Source organism: Cupressus sempervirens, chromosome 5, assembly GCF_028749045.1.
Source record: "Cupressus sempervirens isolate cs-2001-9-10 chromosome 5, ASM2874904v1, whole genome shotgun sequence".
Lineage (NCBI taxonomy): Eukaryota > Viridiplantae > Streptophyta > Pinopsida > Cupressales > Cupressaceae > Cupressus > Cupressus sempervirens.
In genome coordinates, this window is record NC_143122.1 from 816,089,787 (window position 1) to 816,114,849 (window position 25,063).

Here is a 25,063-nt window from a genome sequence, read left to right on the forward strand (position 1 = left end):
TACCGTATTCACTATTCGTACCGAGCATTAAATGAACTTTCTTTTAACATATCAGATCATATTTGATGGGATGTATGACACATCTACTTTTACATTCTCATTTTTTTATTGCGTTTTATCCCTCGAATGAAATCATGCCGTATTCAACAGTTCGAGAATATTTGAAGGCAGAGATCAAGCCGTATATCAGAAGTACAGAAGGGTAATTAAAAACGCAGAGATCAAGCCGTATTCAACAATTTGAGAATATTTAAAGAAAAATAAATGGAGAAATCTCAACGAATAGCTAAAGAAACCAAGTACGGGGACAGGAAATGATAGAAAGGGAAGAAAAATTATATTGATAAAAAAAGAAATGTTCAACCAATGGCTAGGCAGGTTTAATGGCTTTAGAAAATGGAACAGAACAGTTCCTCTTATTCTCCTATACGAATTAAAAAAGGAATGTTCAACCAATAGAACAGAGCAATTTTCTCTTTGGTAAAGAAAACACAGTACAGAGGCAGGAAATGATTTTAAAAGAGAAAAAAATTCTTCCGGATTGTCCAGATATTTGGAAAAAGAAATTCTTCCAGGGGAGAAGAAAGTGAAAGGAGATCTAGTTTTAGCGGACTGTGGAAAACATGTTTTTCTTTATGACGTAAGGAGGCTTCTGAATCAAGCTTCAGAACATTATTTAAAGCCACAGAGTATGAAGAGAGATTCACCGAGAAACTGATCAGTTAATCAGGAGTGCGAGAGCAAAATTAAAACTAAATCCTTGAGAAAGATGAATAAGCAAGTCTTCAATGCTGCCAAAAATGGCGAGCTTGATGCGATTAAGATATTCCACGGCCAAGACCCTGAGCAACTGAGAAAAGTTACCTTTGAACGCAATACTGTTCTTCACATCGCTGCAAAGGAAGGGCATTTGGAGCTGCTTCAATGGATTCTTCAAAATGTTAAACGCCTCTCTGTAGCTTGCAATGCCGATCTGAATACGCCGCTGCACGAAGCTGCAAAGCGGGGAAATGCAGAGATAATTACTACTCTTCTCCGCTACAACAGGTAACCAGCCGCCAAGCGCAATCAGTTTGGAGAGTCGGCATTGCTAATAGCTTCAGAGCACGGTCACATGGAAGCAGTTAGGGTTTTGGTGGAGGCCACGCCCTTGTATCTCATCATCTGGCCCAGGAATGATCATCAAACATGTCTACACGTTGCTGCTTATGGAGGGCATTTTGGTAAAGCAATTTCCTTTCAATAAATAAATTTATTTATTTTTATATATATTTATATTTTCTCAATATGATGTTTTTCTTACCATTATGCAGATTTCTCTTTTGCGAATGATAACATCAATTAATATAAAATAGTTAGTTTGTATTTTTTTGAAAAATTAAGTGGGGTTCACTCTCTTTAAGTTAAGCATAGATTGTTTTAAAAGATGTGTTAAACATATTTTGAAAAATATGTTTTATTTTTGTTCGTATTATTTAATTATTTATTCTTATTTCTTGACAAAAAAAAAAATTATATGTTGTAGCATTCTGAAGACAATAAACTTCTAACACTAGTTGTTTCCTATATTTAATCTCTAACATCTTTGAACTTATGTAAATATTGAAAGTAGTCATGTAAATATTATCATAAATATAAGTTTTGTATACTATATGTAAAGTTACTAATCAAGGTGTTGGGTTTTTAATGACTTTATATGTTTCTAATCTTTGCTTGTTGGATGTTAATGTGATGCAGAGGTTGTGAAGATGATAATCAAGAGGCATAGTTTTTGCAACATATTGTGTTGTGTAATGCTTATGAAGGATGACCATGATAGGACACCTTTGCATTATGTTGTTCATGGGGGAGATCCAAGAATTGTTACTGAAATTGTAAATTTTTCTTTAACAAATAGGAATAAATTTTGTTTTGGCATGAGTTGGATGACAAAGCAGGATGCATTTGGAAGGTGTGCAATACATGTGGCAGCAATCAAGGGTCGTTGGGACATGATTGAAATATTCATTTCAAATATGACTGATTGTGTTGAAATTTGTAGCAAAAACCTTAAAATTGCTCTACACTTTGCAGTGGAAAATGATCAATTTGATGTCGTGCAAAAGCTACTCTTTAACTCAAAGCCCGAAGAAGTTGCAAAATTGGTGAGTTATGATCGAGATATTTCTGGAAACACTGCACTACACCTAGCTGTCATGAATGAGGTGGATTCTCAGGTTAGTCCTATCTATTTTTTACTAACTATTTAATTTATGTATTATAAGTGTTAAAACAATTTCATTTTTTTTTATTTTTAAAATATTTTAATTATTATGATTTCTTTAATAAAGAATTAGTTTTTATTAATATTTGTAGATAAGAAAAGTTAAACAAATTTATAACTTATGATTGTAAATCTATTTTATTTGGTAAACAATTCTAGTTTAATAAACCACACTAATAAAGTTCAACTATTTCCAATTATCACCATCTTTAAATGTCTCTTTAATCAAAAGACAAAATGTACATGTTATATATATATATATATAATCATACATACATACATATAATTTGGTAAACAACTCTAGTTTTATAAACCACATTAATAAAGTTTAATCATTACTAACACACACGCGCACGCGCGCGCGCACACACACACATGCACACTCGCGCTCACATGTGCATGCGCACCCACACAGAAAAACAATTAAGGAATAAATAATATGTTTGGCTTACCTTTTATTTCTTCTCTACCTTTAGTTTTTAATTCTTGCAATCACCACCTCATTTAAAGCATCAAAACATTATTAGTTTGTTAGATCAGTTAGTTATCTTGATCTCCCCTTATTTATTTTCATATTCATTCTACATGATATTGACTTGTCATGATTAATTGATATATACATATATGAGTCTAAGTCTATAATTGTTTTTATCTTTAGTTATTGTCTAAGTTCTTCAAGACCATCTATATTCTTCTATTCTCATACACATTCAAATATAGATCCTATAGATGTCTCTCTTTTCATCTTTAGCATACATGATCTTTGGCTTTAATTTAAGCATGAAGACTAGCTATTAATAATCATATAAATATTTGTCCTAGATTTTTCTTTTTTTGAGTCCAGATTAATATTCTTCCTTTTAGGGTTTTGGGGATACCATTTCCTAATGGTCTTAATTTTTTTTTTATAAAGATAATTCATTTGTTATGAGTTAAAATTTCATATGCATAATCAAAATTTATATACAAGATATTGTCTTATCACACTTTGTCCCACTATATTATGTAAGAAAATGTGCTATGTTGAATGGGCAACCAAATCATAGATTGGTTTACCTTGTCTTTTCCATAGTTGCATCTATTTGAAAAGGAGCTAGCTCTTTTTCTTGGCTCCTTTATGGCTATAGTTTTTTAAATTAGAATATGATGAATAAAAGAACCCCAATCTACCTAAGCTAATGTCAAAATTGAGAATTAGGATGAATGTACATAACAAGTAATAATGTATGTCCTTACTAGAAATCTACTATTTTATGTTTCTAAGCTTGGACAATTAGCTTATTGTCTCCATAATACAACCATCTTCTCTCAAGTTGGCTAAGCTATCTACATCCTTATCATATTCCCTATATATATGGTTTATCCTTCTATCTTTAAAAATTAAGTGGTACTAAAGCTCTTCCTAGTGTTAAATTGAGTTGCCAATTTGGGGCTCATCCTATTTTGATTGCATTTAGGATTATTTATGATTTTTCTTATATGTTAAGAGTTTCAATTCCTAAGTGTTTGCATGATAGTAGACCTTCTATTAGAGATTCTATTTAGAAACCTTATTATTTGTATCCTTGCCTATTGGTCTTGCTAATCATACACATGTTTCTCCATCCCATTGAGGGATGATGCATCAATTCCTATTGTCCTAGGGTTCCCCACGTGGCCCATTCAAATTTAAATTAATACCACCAATAGCTAGGTATTTACCATTTATATTTCTCTCTCTTTATTTTACTACCCATCTTTTCGCGTCTACCCTATTTAGCAATCTACAAACCATACCACAATTTCCTCATTTTTAGCATCCCAAGTTATGAAATTTACTTCTTCGTTGTGATAAATTTTCAACTTGTTAATTTTCATCTCTCCAATTGCTACTTCTCTCTTATTTGTTGATCTTATTATATTTATTTTCTTTTCTTAATTTGTTTTCCTATTTCTCTCTTTCCATATTTTCAAACCAAAATATTAGGGGAGATTTTTCATAATACAAAAACAAAATTTATTTACATATGTACTCGACCATCCTTTGATTAGATTCTTTAGTTTATTTGGAAAGGATGTCTTCCCTCCTAATTTTTGACAATTATAACCAATGATCGTAGGCATGAGAATGACTTACAAACAAGTGATCTACTATTTCTTGCTCTATTTCACATAGAGTACACCTTGATGGACCTTTGGACTATTCCTTTTCAAACCAAGCATCTGTTAGAATATGTAGTTTTGAAGTGTTTCCTAGAGGAACATAACAACTTTTAGAAAGAAAGATTATCCTGACATAATTGCAAGTGTATTTTCTATTTCTCTATAGCTTGAGAACCTTCCAATTCTTTATATCCCCCCTTGACTCTACAAACTCCTATTTTATGTTTTATCCATATTATTTTCTCTTCTACTTTTTATTATGATTTTTCTTTCTCCAAAATTCTCTTGTAATCTTTCATTTTCTTCTTATACCAATTGGGTGTTATTTGTTCGAAATAGGAAATACTAAGAGGGGAGTGATGGGGGTGAATCGTTATTTCACAAACTTTTCTCCAATTATGGGTATCATTAACAAACTTGTAACTTGTAACAAACACATAACACCATATTTTGTTAACTAGGCAAACCCTCACCAAGGGAAAACCCTAGTGGACATGGTACCCAAAAAATGATCCATTAATCAAAAGTATCTTGTGAAAGATATTGACCCTATTAGGAGTCTCTTACATCCATATAGTGTCTCAGTCCTTGTTAGAAGACTAGGTCTTATTAGAAACCTCAACCTTGTTAGGAGTTGTTATTACAGTTTTAAAAAGTATGCAAGATGAGCCCACTACTCAAACATGCAATATACAATAATGTTCTTCAATACAAGAGATAGATCATACAAAAACCTCTTATTGCCTCTAATATCTTCAATATCTAATTTTCCTTTGCTGCTCTTCACAAAAACTTGATCACAAGTTCGCACTGGTATGATTGTACATCAGAATTCACATCTCAACAACCACATAGTTATCATGAAAAAAACCACTTGACTTCAAATTCAAAACTTCTTCCCTTATACCTTATTTCTTAACATATTGGTCTTCATTACTTCACACAATTTCCAAATTATCAAATTAACTCTTTCTCACTTAGGGTTAACATCTAGGATGTCGTCCCTTATAAGACAAGTAATTATTTTGACAAAGAAGATAATTCCTTAACCCAAATTACTCATTTCCATAAGTTGACTTTGTTATGTCTTTTTAATGTTGTTGCTAGGAAAAATGTTGTAACTCTAATCGTACTGACTGTATGGTCTTGCGCTTGTGCATATGTCATCTTGACATATTGTACTTTCTCTAGTTAAGAGCACACATGCCATAAATGCTTCTACGAATTGTGTTGACCAAAATAGTGTATGTGCTAACATATAACTCTCTCTTTCTCACTTAGGTTTAACATTTAGCATGTTTTCCCTTATTAGTCAAGTAATTATTTTGATAAAGAAAATAATTCCTTAACCCAAAATACTCATTTCCTTAAGTTGGCCTTTTTATGTCTTTTTAATGTTGTTACCAAAAAAATTGTTGTAACTCTATCTATATTGACTATATGGTCTTGAACTCATGCATATGTCATCTTGACATACTACACTTTCTTTAGGTAATAGAACACATGCCATAAATTTCTTTTGCAAACTACATTGACCAAAATAGTGCATGTGCTAATGGACAACTCTATTGTTCTTAGACAATTTTCTATGTCTTTATCCCAAAAATTTATCTCCAAGACCTTCTTACTCAATCTTGACTATACGTTTCCATAAATGAAAACATCATATTGCGAAACCTAGCCAAATTACCAACAATCTCCCCCTTTGGCATTGATAGAAACATATGGGAAAATTAGCTAAGTCCCAAAACCATAACTTCAAAACTTGTAACTTTTGTTACATGGACTTTAAAAAATTTACAAAACTATGGATCATTATATGTACCATCTTTACATTCATAGGTATACTCCCCCTTTGACTATACTCCATCCATTACTATACTCTCTTTTTGTACATACAATTTTGTTTTACTCACTCCCCCTTCAATGTCAATGACAAAGGCGGTGACAAAACTTATATAAATGTCAAAATTTTGTTACCTTATCCTTCATGCTGAGTTTGATAAATTTCTTGCAATACAATCAACAAACCTTGCTTTTAGATTCTCAAATTATTTCTCCCATGTGTCTTTGACTATGTTGGATACACTGATAAGGGTAAACAATCCATAAGATACCACCTCAACTACATTTAAATATGAATATAAAAAAAATTCGTATGATTTCTTAGCCTTAAGATACTCCTCTAGATTATTTTTGTACATTACTTATTTCAACATCAAATGTTCTCTCAACAATGAAAACCTCTTGATAATCCTCTCTCTATTCAACTTAATTAGACTTATATCATTATATATCTTTGCAACTCTGGTCTCTAGGTCTTCAATCTTCATGTCAAGTTGTTGTAGCTCATTAGCAATACTATGTAGTTCTTTTTTCTTCTTATTCAACTCCTCATTGACATCTCTAATAAAATTGTATGACAAAGTACATTGTCCATGCAATGTTCTTCCTTCTATTGCATATTTCCTTCACTTTTTATACAAGAGTCAAGTCCTTCCAAGTTTTTTTTTTTGGCACATTGTATCAAATAATTATACATCATATTTAATTTGCACCTATGCAGCTACTACTTTTGACAATTGAGTCAACTCATTATCAAAATCCTTAACTAGTTTCACTTCTCTCAATTGAGGGTTTGCTTCTATAACTCTGCTAGATACAATACTCTATAATCCCTCAGAAACATCGTCCAATAATTCCTAAAGACTCTTTACTTTCTTTTTCTTTTCAAATAACATACTCAAAGATGATATCAATCCTATTTGATTATCATCATCACCAAATAAATTGGCCAAAGCTAATTCCAGTAGTGAGTTAGATTTGACTGGGGTTTCCAATAAGATATCTACCTAATCCTTAAAGGTTACTTTATGAATCACAATCTCTATATGCTTGAACTATTGCAAAAAAAATTATTTCTTGCATGATCATCTTCCAAATGTTCTTAAGTTTCTCCTCTTCGTCTTCTTCATCCTTCTTCTCTTCCTTTTCTTCATCCTTCTTCTCTTCCTCTTTCTTTTCTCTTTCTTCTTTCTCCATATCTTCTTCTTCTTTCTTCTTTTTCTCTTCTTCCTTCTTTTCTTTTTCTCTCTTCTTCCTTTCTTCTATTTTCTTCTTATTTTCTTTTTCTTCATATTCTGAGCTTGTGTAACCTACCAAATTGTCAACTGTTGGCCAAAATTCTTGAAGGGATTTTCTATTGTATCCAATGTTATACTAGTGATGTCCACTTGCATAGTCTTTGTCTCAATTGTAACTTGCGGCATCTCTACTGATTCTAGTACCTCTTTCATTTCTAAATCTTGTATAGTTTCTGATGTTACTTCTAGTGCTTCTCCATCCATTTCCTTTTCCTGTGTTTATATTGTAGGGATTTCTCCCTCTATCACAACATTTTCTTTCCTTTTCTTGTGTAGGTGTCTCCGTTGTAGACTTACACAGACTAGATGGTTTGATTTTTGTCATCATCTTTATTAATACTACCTCTATCTCCTTATTAACCTATACTACTGACTAGATGGTTTGAGTTTTGTCCAAGACTACTGAATAGACTCTATAAGTGCTCTTCACTGGTAACTTCATAAATTTATTTAATTGATTTTCTCTTATTTTATGATCTTCTTCTACTACTCTCTTCTTTCATTAACAAGTATTTCATACAAGTCTTTGGGAAGAAGACTTTGCATATCTAAGAATTTTTTGTAATTCAATGTTAGTTGCCTTATCATTGCATTCTTTAGCTCAAACTTTTCAAAATTACTGTACAAATCATAAAGCTTGTTCAATTGCACAAAGTTACCATTAGTTATGACTGTGCAATTTAGTGTTTCTATCTTTGGTTTCCATAGTTTTCTTCCTCTAGTGGGAACTTTTGATTCTGCCTTTTCTTTTTCTTTTACCTTCTTTGTTTCTTTTGCTTATGCATCTCCATTTTTAGATTCCTCATATTCTAATTCAACTTTTGTTATTCTTCTTTGTGTACCCTTATATGTGAGAAGTATCTTTCTTTTCTTCTCTATTCCACTAGCTATTTGTTTGGCTCTTTTGTGTCTAGGAGTTTCAGTTGGCTCCTATTTAACTTCAATTAACCCTGTAGACCTTCTAGTGCTAGGAGGGTTGGTTGATTAGACTTTTATGATTTTGACATCTTCCTTTTACTTCCTCTAAACAAGTGGGATGAACCAGGGTTTTACTTTTGATACTGTTGCATAGGGTGCACTAGGTATCTATGTGGATGATCTTGATACTGTCACTTCTTGTGATGCACTCCTAATAGATTTAACAATGAGTGTTTCTGATTGCCCACTTACTTTCATCTTTGTTTCTTTAACATGATTTCTTTAAATTCTTCTCTACTCACTCTAGTTTCCTTCAATATGTTTTCAATATTTTTGTGGACCTTTTTCTTTGTCTTTACTGTATAGTTCACTATGAACTTCTTTTTCTTTTTCTTCATAAGTGCCCCATCTAGGACATTGCTTGTCTCTTTATGATTCAAGAATGATCTTTGCATATCCTTCTATCAGCTCTTATGTCATCTAATACCCCATAGGGACGGTAAAATTTACCCTTGGTTCAACTATTCCCATGTAAGTCAGATCAGTTTCAAACATAAAACATATGTCATCCTTGTACTTCTCAACCAATGATGGTGAAATTATAAACCTTTGTTTTATTTAAGCTTGAAATATTTTCATCATTCCAGTTATGTCTTATGTCATTCTGTCCCAAGAATGTTTTCTATAGTAGTGAGTAATCAATTCATTGTACATCTATTTGAGTTCCATTCATAGTCATTCATTCTAGGGAATTTCTGGATCACTTGAAAGAATAAGTGTGTAATCAAAGATTCAAATATGATTACTGGATTCTTTGTCTTCTTAATTTAGTCAATATTACCAAGTATTAGTTGCCTTAGTATTTCAAACATGTTCACTTTTTCCTTCTTAACTATCATCAGGTAGGCTCCATGGATAAATCCAGGAGGTATAAAGTTCTATCTTGACGTGTAGTTCATCTTGTAGATAATTACTTTTCTTATTAGTCTAACATTAGTTTCCTTGATCATGTCTAGTTTCATGTTTCTACCATCAGATTTTTCTCTACCAAATTCTTCACATTCTTGGCATTAATAGGGTTACTATCCTCATTTCTAAAACTAGTAAGTTTTTTAATCATCCCATTATCTATCATGATAGGTATATCCCCTACTTAGAACATGTCCTTATGTATGTGGCTCATAATTATCCTTGTCCACTCATAGTTGTCAAACTTAGCATAAAACATATACCTAGTGATGTTTAAGTCTTTTAGGTGCTCAAACCCTTGTTTAAGTGATAGGTCATTGTTGAAAACCAAGTCCATGTGACCATGGATGTTATTGTCACCCATACTTTATAACTTATAGTGAATATACACACCAATTTCTTCTACGTGTAAAACATTGTTGGGTACTTGTGAAAATGTTGCTAATGTGTCATCATCTAATGAAATGTAAGGATATTTCTTGAATTTGTACCCAGATCTTTCTATAACATCACACATAGTTGGAGTTGTCATTTCTTTCAAATTCAAACTTCAATTTACGATTGTGCAAGCGATAAATACCTCAAATTCGTAAAATTTAGGCCTTCCAAATTCAGTTTTTAGATCACTCCAATTTTGCCTTTTGATTCACTCCAATGAATTATTTAATTATTCCACACTCAAATGGTACTCAAAAACTTGATTTCACCCTTTAAATCATTTCCAATTTATTTTTGCATTAATTGTGTAAGTACCTTTAGTTTAAAATGTTGTTTTTATTTTTACGAGTAACCTTGTTTTACTTTGCACACTCACATATCAACTCATAATCATATGTGCACTTAACCATAGCTTCCACTCATCTTTTTCTACCTCATACTAACTTCACAAATCTCCATTCCTATTCTAAGTTTTTGTATACTAATATGATGCTAATTCAACTATGTCAATTGATGAAATGATATTCTTAATTAGATTGTGATTGGTTGGAGACTAAATTGTATTCAATATGTTCTCAGATGCTTCACCTAACTAAATTTATAACACAACATTGAACTTTTTGGTTCCTTAGCTTTAGCAAATGATTCATCAAGGTTTCCTACATGATCTTTCACATTTTCTCTTTGATTGATACTGTTATTCTCATTCCTTCTATTGTTGTTTATATTCCTTTTAGGATTTGGGTTTCTCGTGTTATTCCTAATATTGCTCATCCTAAAATATCTTGTTGTGTGTCCCATGTTGCTACAAATCTATCAAACTATAATATTGTTTCCATATCTAGGTCCTGACTGACCAATATGTGCTCTACAATCTCTAGCTATATACCCAAAGTTGTTGCACTTATAACACATATTGTCATTCCTTATAACATCAAGGTTCCTCCAATAGGTCTATTTTATGCAAGATTAGTACCTCTAAACATTCTACTATTATCATTATTGAATCTAGGTTTCTTACATTCAATAGCTCTATGACCAAAACCATGATAATTATACAATGACCAGAAAGGGGTTTAAATGACTTTCCTATATAGTCCCTTTTCATGTGACCAAATGCATTGCATGCATGTAACATCTACCTTTGAATTTTTTCTCCACTTGTCTAGGTGATTCAAATTGCACATGTTGCTTTGGTACATCTCCAGATTGATTAGATTTAACCTTGTTCTCTTCTTTGTTCTCAAGTTGCTAGATCACAAGATCTAGTTCTTTACATTCTTTAGATTTCTTAGATGGATTTTTTCTAAGGTATCCAAGATATGTCTTTTCATAAGAGGGTCTCTATATAAAGATATGTTCATCAAGCTTTTCATTTTTGGAATAAAACTTCTGAAGGTGTATCTTAGACCGAGTTTGTTCTCCTTTCACAATTATATCATACTTCTCAAGTTCTGCATACTACAATTGTGTAGTCTTAAGCTCAGATGTCACTTTAAAAGTAAAATTAGATCTTAGATCTGGATATTTAAATTTCAAAACTAACTCAATTTTACTATCATCATACTTCAAGCTTGACTTTACATTTGTAATCTTCAGTTCATGTTTCAAGATCTAATTTTCTTTTTTTAGTCTTGAAACTTCATTACTATCCTTGATATGATCTTTAGGCTCTTTCTTGGGCTTAAGATAATGTATCTTATCTTTCAAATTATCAATTTAGTCTTTTTCATCTTCATACTTGTCTTTGAGAGTATCTCTTTCTTTAGTAAGAATATCAATATGCCCAAGATCTTCTTCAAGATTCTTTTCCTATTGATCCATTTACACAGAGATCTTACTCAAGTTGTTAGGTCTTTTCTGAGTAAATGTGATCTGATACCAAGTGTTAGAAATAGGAAATACTAAGAGGGGGGGTTGAATGAGTATGTCACAAACTTTTCCCTGATTATGAGTATCACTAACACACTTATCACTTGCATATTAAAGTAAACTAATTGTGTTGAACAGTAAAGACAACCATAAAACAATGCAACACATAACACCATATTTTGTTAGCTAGGAAAACCTTGGCCAAGGAAAGCCCCAGTGGGGATGCTACCCAAAAAATGATCCACTAATCAAAAGTATCTTGTGAAGGATATTGACCTTGTTAGTAATCTATTATATATGTATAGTGTCTTGGTCCTTGTTAGAGGACTAGGCCTTGTTAGAAGCCTCAACCCTGTTAGGATTTGTTATTACAATTAATCAAAGTATGCAAGATGAGCCCACTTCTCTAAAACAAAATACACAATAATGTTCTTCAATGCAAGATATAGATATAAAACCTCATGTAGCTTCTTCAATATCTAATTTTTCTTTTCTTCTCTTCACAAAAATTGATCACAAATTTGTACTGATATGATTTTACATTAGAATTTGCATATCAAAAATCACATAGTTATCACAAAAAACCATACTCGACTTCATATTCAAAACTTGTTCCTTTATACCTTATTTCTTAACCTATCAGTCTTCATTTCTTCACACACTTGCCAAATTATAAAATTAACTCTTGCTCACTTAGGGTTAATATCTAGGATGTAGTCCCTTTTTAGTCAAGAAATTATTTTGATAAATAAAATAATTCCTTGACCCAAAATTTACTCATTTCCTTAAGTCGACTCTATTATGTATTTTTAATGTTGCTACTAGAAACATTAATGCATGTGTCATCCTAACACATTGTACTTTCTCTACGTAAGAGTGCACATGCTAGAAATGCTTCTTCAAATTGTGCTAACCAAAATAGTGCTTGTGATGACAAATAACTTTGTTGTACTTAGATAATTTTCTATGTCTTTATCCAAGAAGTTTATCACCAAGACCTTCTTACTCAATCTTCACAACACCATACTATGTAACGTAGCCAAATTGCCAACATTATCTACAAATTTACACCTCCATTGTATTGTTGGATCTCTACTAGGTATCTCCACACACTCCTTACTTTTTTTACCAAATGATTTGTTTAAATCTCTTCATTTTGTCTTATATTAGACTATTAGTTAGGGTCAAGTAGGCCCCCAAGAATCACTCCGAAACAAATTTTTGCCACCATCTTCTATGTTTTTTTGGTATGTTGTCCATAACTAATTTCCTAATTTTTAGTAAGGAATTCCATAATCAAGATCCCTTAGGTAGATTTATTGTTTTGAATATGCTACTTGAGTATGTTCCATTAAGATATTTCTCTTGTAATCTCTTAGCCCATTATTTTGTGAGGCTCTTTATACATCTTCAAAGTACTTTTTTTCCTACTACTTTACTTTGTCATTTTATATTATCTAGTCCAATGCTTGCTTCTTCAATTGGTCTATATATTTTATCCTATCTAACCAATGCTAATTTATTTTCTTCTAATACCCTTTCCAAAGAAATGTTCTCATTTTCTTGTCTAAATTGTGTCTTTCTTCTAAAGTTAGGGGAAGATATGACATTTGGTATATTGAGATGGTTGAGAGGACTATTTTAACATTGTTGCACACCCTATATTTGATATTCATCCCACCTTCCATAATTCTATTTTTTAATTTCATCTTGTGAAAAAATTAATCAAGTATATAATTTATTTTTTCTAGCCCGTCTATCTAAAGGGATCCCTAGATATTTGCAAGGGAGGGTTCCTTTTTGTAACCTAATACATTGCAAATCATCATGTCTTCTGATTGATTTGTACTAAAGAAGAAAATTTATGATTTTTTTAATAAATTTATGATTTTTCTATATTCCCTATCTATCTTAAAGCTTTGGAGTATATGTTAAGTATTTTTTAAAATTTATTATTCTCTCTCATGGTTCTTGCTTGAAAGAGCATAGTATCATCAACGAACTTTTAGTGTGTTGAATTGGCTATTTATTTTATAATTTTTATTTCTACAAAATCTTTTCTCTTTTGGATGTGTTCATTATACTTCCAAATATTTTTGTGAGTGTAATAGATGAAAAGGGAGATAGAGGGTCAAATAGGGATATATTTGTAGCTGATATTTATTCACACATGAGATAAATCAATTATTTTGTGAATTCAAATGCTTCTAAGAATTTTCAAAGAAAGTGTTAGTCCACTTTTTCATAGGATTTTTGTACATATAATTTAATAAACATATTGGGTTATGTGTTGTGTTAGATGGAATGAATTTCTTCTTGAGTAGTTATTACACCATAAAAAAAATATTTTTTGATAGGTAAATGGCTGAAGATTTGGTTAATTATTATTATAATTAATTAAGATTCATTATTATTAGTTATCTTTAAGTAGACTCAAACCCAAGACCTCCTAGATAAGAGGCTCACAAGTTACCATTATGCTATAGGCTCCTTCCTAATATGCCATGAAATATTGATCTACCTACTAAAAATCCAATTGTTTTTTGTAAAATTATATTTCAAAGCAATGTTTTAAAAATATTAGATAAAGATTTAGATAACACTTTGTATAAAGTGTTGCACCTATCTATCTATCTATTTGTGTGTGTGGAATCATTCAAGCTTTCTAATCTTCCTTTTTTCAAAATTAAAGTTATGAAGGTATTGATAATCTCTTCAATAATTTTACCTAAGTTCCTTATGTACCATTGATGGCTTATGTCATTTAATCTCCTACAAAATGATAACATTCTTGTTAAATACATGCTAGAAATCTATTTGTTCTAGGGGCCTTATTCGGGTTACATTTGATTAATCCTTGCTAACTCAAATTTGGAGAAGTTACCTAAAAGAATCTCATTTTATCAACTTTTATGATTTTAGGCATGTTGCAAATCATTGCATTTTAGGAGTTGAGATTTGAATTGTCCCAATTGTTTAGTATGCTCTTTAAAAGATCTAGAATTTCCTCTAAAATATCTTTCAGATCCTCAATCATGTCCCCATTTACTCCTTTGATTCTACTGGTCTTGCCAACATTTCTTATTTTCATTATGCTATATTGTAAATATTTAAAAATAATAATTATCACCATATTAAAGATATATTTCTCTTGATTCTCATTTCCATAATATCTCTTCTTTTGATAATATGTCTCAAGTGTTTTTGATAATAAAAAAAAATTCGTTGGTGTCTCCCTTGATCCAATCTAGATTTAATAACCTCATAATTTAGTTTGTTAATATCCTCTTCCATTATTTCCTTTTTTGTGAAAATTTTATTAAAATATTTCTCATTCCATTGTTAGAATTTTTTCTTAATGATTATTGGTTTGGATTTTGAACAAAATATTTTAGAACTTCGTACCTTTGTTTCTTTCTACCAACCTTCTACCAAGGTTAGGAATTTTTTACATTCATGCTCATTTTCTCAAACTTTGAAGGAAATTTTTGAGGCTTGTGTCTATCCTTTATTAATAATTGGACTGAGAGGTTATATGATCTAAAACTAGCATGAAGTTTCAAGGTTAAAACGAAAGCACAAACCTACAATGTTTTTTTCAATCATATTGAACCCCTCCTTCATATTACTCTATGCAATTTTTCTAATATATATTGCAATTTACTAGAGACTATTATTTTATATACACATTCATTGGAGTCCTTTTGGGGTTGTTATTTTATCCAATTCCCTCCTCTTTTATTTGAGGTCTTCATAATGGTGTCAAAATCAACACCTATTACAACATGGGCTTCTGAGAACTACAATATTAAGGCTTCAATCTCCATCCAACTTTCTTTCACTTTTATAATATATATAAGTCCATATGCATTATAAAATATATATTTTAGAGTGGTATTGATGCTTATCGCCTATCTTCTTGTCTAGTATTTACTAGAGACTATGTTTTTCATAGGCTTCTTTCTTTGGGTTCTATTATGTTTCTATACCTCCTAATGTATCGTTACATGTGCCTCCTTCTATCTTCCATACTATTAATCTTTTATCAAAATATTTCATTTCTTATGTACTTTGGTTGTTATTTTTATTATTATCAAGTTTGATCAAAATGTTTCTATGCAATGCTTGATTAGGAATTATGTGTTAGGGGCATTCATGCCCCTATGGTCAGCCTCATTTCCCCTTCAGATGAAACATTACATTTCTTTCTTTTTTGTGTTTTTTTCTTGAATTTCTATTGCCCTTTCTATTTCTCTTAATTCATCTAGTGATTTCTTTCCTCACTTCTTTTTTGTCTTCCCATAACCAAATCTTCAATTTTCAAGGAATTAATTGCCAATGCTATGTGTTTTTCTTATCTAACTGTGTTCCCCTCCCAAATTCATTATTGTTAACACTAAACATGTCTTCATTATCTTCTAAATCTATTTCACCAAATTATAGATTTTCTCTTATCAACATCTATTTTAATTTTTTTGCCTCTATATTTCTTTCTTCTTCCATATCAAACTCCATGAGATGGTTTATGCTCAAGATATCCCATGTTGCTTCTAGTTCTCTAGGGTTTCATTCTTCTTCTTCTATTTCTTGGATCTTTCCTCATTACTTCCTTCTCTACTCTTTGATACATATGTGAGGATCAACAATGATAAATTATTGTAATCATTTATAGAAATGCAAACATTTTGCCTCCTTTGATAATTCATCAAACTAGGGAAAAATGTACCACTTACAAACAAATGCTAATAACTTTCATAAATACCATAATTATGCCAACATATTTTGTACATTTGTAGAACTATGAGATAAATAAAATTTCCAAATTTTATAATAAGATCCAATTTTTCAAATTAAATGTATGCCCTTTTCCCCAAAATTACCAACCCTGAGGAAGATGTCGATCTGTCTTCACAAAACTGACCATAACTTTTGCAAAACTTTATCAAATTGGATCAAACCAAAATAAAAATAAAAATAAATATCAGCTTTTAACACTTTTGTATTTCAGCAATGATTTAGAGTTTTCTTGCTAGTTCTTTCTCTGATGAGCCCTTGAACTAGTTCATTAATAAATATATTATATAAGTGATATGTCACTTTTTGATTAAAAATAAATTTTAAATTTTTTTTTTTTAAATTCAGAAAAATATAATTTTCATATCCTTATCATTATTTCAAAGACCATACAAATTGAAATATCGAACAAATTTTATAAAAAATAACTCAGAAAATGAGAGAATAGTCCTTCAAGTTTTCTTCCATTCCAATCCTTCTCCAAACTTTTTCACTTTATAAATTATACTTTGGGAACCAAATCTATACAATTTGGCATCATATTAAACCAATAAAAAAACCTAAAATTACCCATAAATAATTTCAACAACCTTTTAAAAAGATGTCATGAAATTTTTGGCACCTTTTGAAAAAATTTTAAAATTATTGTTGAAATGAACTCAAAGCTTTCCTAAACCTTTCAAACATTATAAAAGTGACACTGAGTCTCAAATTATACCAATTCCACTGTATTTGGATATATTTGAGTGGTCCGACTTTACTAGGAGCTTATAGATCACCATGTGAATATAATGGCTTTAATAACCTTACAAAATGTTTTGAATGGATTGTAAAGGGTCTTTAGGACCTTACATAGCATTAAAAAGACATTAAATATAATATGTCATATCAAACTATTTATGGGACATCCAATGAATAGGTTCTCTTGCACCACCCTTTGTTGGCTCTTCTCATTTTCTATAATTTAATCTCTATATATTTCATGCAAACAGGACAATTATTTTCTTATCTCTTCATGTAAGGATTCTACTTCTTCAATTAACCGATTTAGAGATTCTTTAAAAAATATTAATCTCTCATATACTTCCATTGGGTTGTGAACTTATTTATCTCACTAGCTCCAAATTTAGAGGCTAGATTTTCAATGAAGGACCCTCATATATCATTGTTTAACTTTATCTTATTCCTGACATCTTGTGGTAGCTATTCTTTATTATTGTTTATTATTTTACTGTATGTTATTGGATTTTGATTATCTAGACCATCGAAAATTCTAGCCTAATATAATATCCTTTTTACTCTATCATATGTAAGAGCCTTAGTTTTTAGAATTAACATTAATGTCTATTAACATTTCTTACCTCTATAAAATTGAATAAATTCCCTTTTATCCCTATGAATGAATCCATAGTATTTCCAACTTCCTTATATTCTCTATGTGTAGCATTTTTATAGTTAAATATGTATTCTAACACATCTTGGAAAGCATATATGTTTATATTATTGAGTTTAATGTTTTGATCTATTAAATGAAAACCAAAACCTTTGTAAATTACTATCTAACAATATAGAAATTCCTTTTTGAATGATTCCTCTCTCCAATATAAATATATAACATTTCAAGAAGGGTGGAAATCATTATGTATTTTGGAAATGCCCATTTTCACCACCTCACAATATTACTAGTATGTTGCCTTGGTGCACTCCATTTTCTAAACAAGCTATGATTTCTAAAATGACTCTACCTTGTGGAAATTTTAGTTTTATGGATGATTAACACTTTGTAATCCAATCTTTTGATTTATCAAGGGATTTTGTCTTTATTTTCCACTGAGATACTTTTGGGTTACTCTCTTTGTGAAGTAGAATTTGTCTTTTTGAAAGAGGAAGGAGTGAAATTGGGTCTAGTTTATCTTTCAAGATATGGTTTCTTTTCATAATACTCTTGACTTCTTTGGACATACAATCACTTGAAACAATGGTCTTTGATTGATAATTAATAGATAGATCTATTGAAAAGGGTTTATTATCACTGACAAAGAAAGGTAGGTGTTAATAAGTACTCTAATAAATTATAGAAGTTGAGTATTCAATTAAGGAATCATTAGGTAAACCAAGAGAAAGTGAAAATATATGTAAATGAAATAATGAAAATAAAAATATAGTATGGATGAAATAATTATATTCATAATGAAAATGATGAAAAAATCTTGTTGATATTGATATTCTTATAAGACATGGAAGAAATTTTCTAGAAGGAAACATAAAAGGTAGAGGAGAGGAATACGACCTTCTTAAGGTAGAGTTCATTATTTAGTAGAACAAATTTCTATAGACAAAAAGGTCAACTAAGCTCATAGAAAATAAAAGACACATGAGGAATTATGAATGAAACCAATAAGGAAACAAAGTGGATACTACATAAAGGTGATATGATTCTTGGAAAGATCATTTTTGTACCTCTTATGAATTTTCATCAAATATCCTATGTAAATAAAACTCCAAATCTCACATTCCACTAACTAAAAGAAAATTAAAATGATTCACCTTAGTTGTGCATATTCATGTAGATCCATCGATTTATTTCTATATTTTTTCTTAGTAGGTATAATTTATAGTTTATGTTTCTTTAATCTTCCTAATGTTATTTTTCAAAGAGGGGGTAAATACTTTTGAGCTAGAACTATGAAACAAATTGTTCACAAATAGGGGCCACATCTCAAATATAACCATTCAATATTTACACCCAAATTGTATTTGAGCCTTGCTAAAAAGAAAAACAATATTACAAGTTAACTATTATGTCATGCCAATATCCACATTAGTATTCCTAATTATACAATACATACATTTTTTATTTTTTTCACCTTGTAATTCAATCATCTATAATTTCTTTCTTTATTGTTCCTTCATGATATACAAATTGTTAATTTTAAAAATCAATTATATTTCAAATCCTTTAGTAACCTAATTTCATGTCCATCAAATTAATCAAACTTTGTATGATCTTGCATGGGCCAAAACTATTCACCTTTATTGTATGTATTGTATAGAAATATTTATTTCCTTACACTTTCCATCACTTCATCTTCAAAATCATATTCCTTTTTAACCCACTTCGTATCATCCATCTTATTGTACTTAGAATTTACTTTTTCAAAATTTTACTTGTACCTCCAACACCCCTAAATTCTAGTATAATACTAGCCATACACTATTTTGAGTAAAGTTTCCTTGTACTCTTGATCATCAAATTATTATAGGAAAACTCCTCTTAAGGTAATGTCATATCTTAATTTATTATATTTTCTCTTATAAAACACTTAAACAAGTGATAATATTAGAATTATTTAAGCGGTGTTTATAATTCAAAACTCAATACAAAAGTCAATATTTTTACACCAAACCAAATAAAAATATATAATATACATATATTAACCATTGAGAAAAAAGATGCATATTATTCTAAAATAGTTTAATTGATAAAAAATCAAATTAGTTATAATTCATGTTTAAATGTGGATATAATATATACTTTTAAATAGAGGTTGGACAATTACATATTGAAAATATGAATAATCGTCACAACTGGGCATATGCACCGAGTTGTGGTGCCAAAACAATGACAAGGTTTGTTTTTTTCTAATTTTCAATAGCGCGTACGCACTATTCTGATATTGAAAAAGTTATATGATGGGCTGCAGACCCACGGCCCATCATTTTCATTTTTCTTTTTGGCTCTCCAATAGCACGTACGCGGGTTTGATAGCAAAAATTCACCACCATTTGCCAAAATGCCTCCTCATCGACGAAATCCAAGACAACGAGCACACCGACGACAATGAAGTAAGTGATATAAACTTAACTTTGCATTGTTTAATATGTTTTCCATATTGTTTTATTGGTTTTTGATATTCTTTTGTAGGGTTTTTACAAATTTCATTTAGATTTGTTTATTTAGTTGGATTTCAATTGATTTTTTATCAGGAAATGTCCATAATCAACCAAAAAATCCACAAAACCCTCAAGAAACTCAAAATCAAAACCCTCCTCAAGAAGAACAACAAATTCCACAACCCAAACCAATTGCAAGACCTCTGCCAAGCACACAAGAAAATATAAGAAATGAAATACAGAGAGGCAAAACTAAATTAGAAAGACTCATTGCTCGGTTGAAAGAATCCGGACAAACCAATCCAATGAGGGTTCAATTGGCATCATCCCTCAAATCCATTAACACTCTAATAGCCTCAGTTAGTGGTTAGTTAGATATTTGGCAGGCTAAGAGGGATGAACAAAAAAGATTTTATGCAAATAAATTGTCATATGAAGATGTTAAAAAAAAAGAAATATCAAAAGGTAGTATATGTGCATTATTTAGAAAACCTGATGAGCCAAATACTGTTAGAGAGGGTACTAAATGGTTCCCCATCCATTGGTGTATACACGATGCTATTAGAAATAATTTTTGGGATAGATGGTGGATGGTTTTTGATGCCCCTCCTTGCAACAATCACGAGGTCCCCATGTATTTTTTGAAGAAATTATATTGTGAGTTTGTCCTTGGGGAGATCCCCAATTATTTTGATATGTTAGACTCCCAAGGTAGAGGTGGGGGGTCATCATTTGAGAGGCTAGGAACACGTCATGACCCTAATGTACTTAGGGCACCTGTGGTCCATCCATAGCACGAGCATGTGATTATTCCTTCAGTTGTGAAGGAACATGTAGAGGCCAGCACTCTAGGGACCATTAATGCTTTGATGCAGACCCTCATCCATTCCACAAGCCTGTTAGTTGAGGGGGAGCCTTCTATGCATTGTGGTCACATGTGCACTTCATGTGGATCCCTATGCACATTTGGCACTCATGTCGGAGATGCTACGGATGATGGGCTTGTCACCGATGAGTTCTCGAATGAGACATTTGGCATTGAAACGTAGGTAAATTACTAATTTGATCACATTTCATATGTATAGTGAATGATTAATTAATTAGCATTTATTGACATTGTTCAAAATTTAGGGTCAAAGTGTTGTTGGGCCTAGCAGTGATCCTCCAGGCCCATTTCTTGTCCCTTCGACGAGTCCTAAGGTATGTATCAGTTTAATCATTTTAATTAATACATATATTTATTATGTAATCATATTAAGGATTGACAAAAAAAATTATGAATGTGCATCAGTTCTCCATAGGACCCTCAACCTTTACCACAAACACAGAGCAGAGACATCATACGAGCTTCACATAGGTACAGTTGTTTCATGTTAATTTAATTCATTTGATTATATTTATTCCATGTTTCATGTTAGATATAACGTGTATTGTATGACATGTAGCTCGTGACGTCAGACACACCTCCTCATCTGCGACAGTCTGTTGATAGTGGATTGGCCGCAGTTGTGGCTAGCTCACAACCACTGACGAAGGTATGAAAGAATTTTCTTTGTTTTAGTTGTTGTTTATAATAGTTAATCTCAAAATTTCTAATGTTATTTATAAGTGATTATACTTATTGAATTGTTGTAGGGTCTTGTCACGCCTGATCGTCCACGAGCATTTGAGGTGGACTTATAAAGTGACTATTTGTTGGCGGTAAGAAAATAATTGATTTTGTGTGTACATATATTTGATTTCAACGTATAATAAATATTGATTCATATCTACTTTCTTTGTATCATTTGGACCTAGAGAAGAGCCTCAACAAGAGGTCGAGTGAGCGTGTCAGGAGGGCCCCATCATCTCCACTGTCTCCCTCCACACGACGACAGAGGATGTCGAGAGACTTGTTTCCTTCCCGAAAAGATGTAGTTGAGATATTAGATACACACACACACACACACACACACACACACACACACACACACACACACATATATATATAGAGAGACTTGTTTCCTTCCCCATGTATATATATAGGCATCCGAGAGACATATTTGACATACATTTGATGTACATATGACATTCTATATTTGATGTATGACATTATTGGTTAATATATGATATGTTTGTTCATATATGACATTATTGGTTATCATAATATATTATGTGTTTGTTAATGTATATTACATTATTGGTTATCATTTTATATTATATGTTTGTTCATGTATGATGTTAAATTAGATATGTTCGTGTATGACATTAAATTAGATATGTGCATGTATGAAATTAAATTCAATTGCTAGAGAGTTGCCATTATGTCTACCAACTAGTAGATGTTATTTTTTTCTTTATTAGTATTTCTCAAAAACTGCAAAGAAGTTGTTTCTGGTGAATAGTTGTAAACAATTGTGATCATCGACTTCATGTACTCATGGCTTTGGCTGGGAACACTTGTAACTTTGGCTATAAGCATCCATGGCTTTGGCTATGTGCACTAGTGGCTTTGGCTGTGAGCATTTATGGCTTTGGTTGTCGGCATAATATAGCCTTGGTTGTAGGTTGTCTTTCTTGCTGCATGTCAAAGTTACCTTCAAGAATATCATTAGTCTAAGATCATTACAATGAAAATACTATGACATAATACCTTGGAAATAATAGTCTTTAACCCATTACTTTATTTGTTAAAACATCATGTAGTATCTACTATAGTGCTTCTACTCAAATATGTTTTCAAAAATACTTAGTATGGCAAAGAAATGTCTATGGAAAGCTTGTCAAATAGGATATTGAAGAACTAAATGTGGACAATCATTAGTACCCATCAATAAGAACACGAACATCTTTCTCAAGCAAGCCATATGACGTTAGCTTAATTTATAAATTTCCTTTGCAAATAACTAGAAGATGCTATGAATCTTAATATAGAGTTAATCACGAACTCATTATTCCATCCAAGAAGCATTTATCACCCTAAGCCAATTAACCAATAGGATAAAAATCATATTTCAACAAAATTTTGAGTATAACAAGCATCTTAGGGATTCTTACAAGAATTAACACGATGTTCACAAGAGCATTACAAGTTCTCATAATGCTATTTCACATATTGTAATCATATTCAATTTTGAATGGCCATTTGTGTTACAAGCATAAATTTTCTTTAAGGTCTTTTAATTCTAGGCATGAATTTTATTCTGAAGCTTTTCTATGACAACCCACTCAATGCATATATTGTTGTTCCACATTATGCTGATTTGACTTTCATTGGTTGATTTGGGTCTAGACATGACGTTATTCACTACCTTTTTTATATATTATTTTTTTGTAGTGAGGTTCTAGCCTGAATGAATGTATTAATCATCGAAGTTGTGAACCTTGGTCGAAATCCTTACAAATATATTTTCAAATTAGACCTCAAATAGTTTTCTCAGTCACCGCCTGGACACAGATACTAAAATTGTAGTTAATTACAAAATTAATACTAAATTAACACAAGTTTAATTGAGAAGTATTATGTACCTCAATAGGCTAGATTATTATTGACTGGGAAGCTTTATCTTAGAGCAGTTGGTTTCCTAAATAATATTTATTTAATCACATTGTTTGAAAAAAATTTAATGACCTTTAAATACAATTGAAAGAAATGGAATTGATCTCCCTTACTCATGTAGATGAATAAAATTGGAATTTAAAAAAGAGAGGGACATCCACCATAAAACCATGCAATCATGCACTTCTTGATGGGAGTATCATAAGTTCATTGTTAGATGGATATGCCAAATGTGGAAGAATTAAAAGGAAAATATGTTGATTGATTGAATACAAGCATCAAACCAATGTGATAAAAAAAAATCAAAGTTGATTCCATAAGGTCTAACAAGCTAAGTTGTTATTAGATCAAACCTTATTGTTACTTTGTAATCATTGTATCAGTCTAGGGTAAATCCTTTGGATTAAGGTTGAGCTAACAGTCATTTGTTTGGTTGGGAAGTTTGCTTCCAAGCCTTTCGGAATGGAGTCTCTGAGAAGCTTTGGCTGCCGGTTGGGCTAGGGTTTTTCCCCTAGCCTGTTCTTGGTGTTTGATCTTTACTATTTTTCTGTTCTGTTTGGATTGTTAGCTACTGGACATAATTTGCGTCGGTGTTTTTGGAGATCTTCTGGAGTCAATTTTGGATTGGGGGTTTTATTGTTTGCATGGCAGGGCTTGGGATTTCTTCTCCGTTGGTGAGAACAGATGGTTCTTCTCCAACTATGCATGCAATGCGATCTGAATCATTTTATTCAGGGGAGAGCTCCAAGCTAAAAAAAGTTAATGGTTGTCTTCTGCGTAGCCATGATCGCCTTGTTCTGGTTATTCCTCCAACGGCTGTAATGGAGGACATTGATTATTGGACCAAGCATGCTTTGATATGCAAATTTCTTGGAATCTGGATTTCCCTATCCGCTCTTGAGGCATGGATCCGCCGCTCTTGGTAGGTGGAAGGTGATATGGAGATTATGTTGGCAGGGAATAGTTATTTTTTTGTTGTATTCTCTTGCATGTCTGATTGTGATTGTGTTTTTGAAGGAGACCCTTATTTCTACAACAATGTGGAGTTATTCAGGTTTTAATTTTGCTAAGGATCTCCCTTCAACAGTGCCA

The 25,063-nt window shown here is 31.3% G+C and overlaps 1 pseudogene; it reads left to right on the forward strand.

Annotated features, from left to right (window-relative positions):
- The first annotated feature begins 691 nt into the window (after positions 1-691).
- Positions 692-25,063, forward strand: part of LOC149558401 (uncharacterized) — a 43,845-nt pseudogene continuing 19,473 nt past the window's right edge.